Source organism: Lolium rigidum, chromosome 7, assembly GCF_022539505.1.
Source record: "Lolium rigidum isolate FL_2022 chromosome 7, APGP_CSIRO_Lrig_0.1, whole genome shotgun sequence".
Taxonomy (NCBI): Eukaryota; Viridiplantae; Streptophyta; class Magnoliopsida; order Poales; family Poaceae; genus Lolium; species Lolium rigidum.
This window is the reverse complement of record NC_061514.1, coordinates 123,995,971-123,997,764: the sequence shown is the minus strand read 5'-3', so window position 1 is coordinate 123,997,764 and position 1,794 is coordinate 123,995,971.

Below are 1,794 nucleotides of genomic sequence, written 5' to 3'. Positions count from 1 at the left end.
CCTCCAAAAATAGGCCCCCTGGTAGTCAGGCGGCGAGCAATAAGAGCACCAAGGTGATAGGATGTTTGACCAGTAAGTGCAATATTCAGGAAAGCAAGATGGTAGCTAGAAATATTACTAGTGTTCTCCCTACCAAGAATGCTAGTAGCAATGTAATATGCAAAATACTTAATGGCGGGGAGTTGAATGTTCCTTATCTTGCCCCGCTGAATGGTGCGACAATCATCATCGGTAATCCCTCGATAGAGCTCCAACAAGTCCCGGGGGTTGTCATCAATCCTACTTGCTGTACCTACAGGGACAATATCCAACGCACGACAAAAATCCTTCAATTGCATAGTAACAGGATTACCATAGATCCTGAATGCAACCGTCGGCTCATATTGTTTGTTGTTGAACTGAAAACTCTCGACGAAGATTTTGGTGAGCATATAGTATTGCTCCCTTTCATCTCCCATATAGGTGGTTAACCCTGCCCTGTTGACAAGGGTTAAGAAATCCTCCAATATCCCTGCATTCCTTAGAAAATCATAGCATGGAAAAGTCGAAGCATTAGGAGGCCCGTTGTCCTCTTCGGGCGCAAAGCTAGGCGCGATGATATCTTCATTATATGATCGCCTAATCCGGGTGGCGGCCCTAGAAGGCCTCCCGGTGCTGGTTGTCCCTTTCTTGAACAACTCTCCAAAGTTGAACTTCTTCATAGCTTCTCTGAAATTTTTAGCAAATGATATAAAATTTGATTTGGTGACATATAATCAAGGGGAACTACCATAGGAACTTGCTAGAGTACTAATCATGCATCAAAACTAGTTTCTACCACTTAGAACAAGCATGCAAGCTCACTAAACATGTTACCTACAACAGCAAAATATTCAAGATATACTCAACCAAACAAAATTCTACTTGGATGGGTGGAGGAGTCACATACCGAAGAGCAAATGTGCCAAATTTCAGACAGAAATCTGGGATGAGCAAAGAGATCGAGAAATCTGGAGCTCTGGAGCAAAAACGCGAGTGAGAGGAACTTGGTACGAGTTTTTTCGGGAGAGAGAAGGTGCTGGGAGAAAGAGATGACAAAGTGGGGCAAAGAGGGGCCCACACCACATGGTGGCGCGGCCACCTCCTTGGCCGCGCCGGCCTGTGGTTTGGCGCCCTCTGGTGCCCCACAGGTCATCCTCTGGTGCTCCCAGGTGCCTCGTCGAAAAATAGGACCAATGGTATAATTTTTGTGAATTTTTTGAAAACTTTGAAAAATGCACATTTCTGGGTATTTAGTTTATTATTACTGGCCAGGAAAATTTTTGAAATCTTCAATTAACTAAGGAACTTTGCAAATTAAAAATGCTACAGCAACTAGAGCAAGTGGAGGAAGAAAGAGATGTTGTTTACCTCCTCTATGCATATAAAAGGTATTCATTAACAAGGTTGATCAAGTCTTGTCACCAAATAAATTTTACATAGCATAAGAAGAAATAAACCTCAAATCAATCATGTTACCTTGAATTGTATTGATATGGATCCAATCACGAGAGTTTGATATTCTTCCTTAGGCTCATATATAGGGCAATCAATAGTTCCAACCTTGATAGTTCTCACATTAAAAATAGTATTGAACCTAGAGGTGGTGTCCTCTACCCAGGATCCTCTATAATTATCAAACTCATCTAAGCATTGTGCAGGAGGTTTTGAATACGGAATATCTTCCCTAGTAAAGCGTTGAAGGGAGTTTACCTCAATCATGGATGAAGGGGGAATTATCTCACATATATCTTCTATAGGAGGTAGATTTTTCAC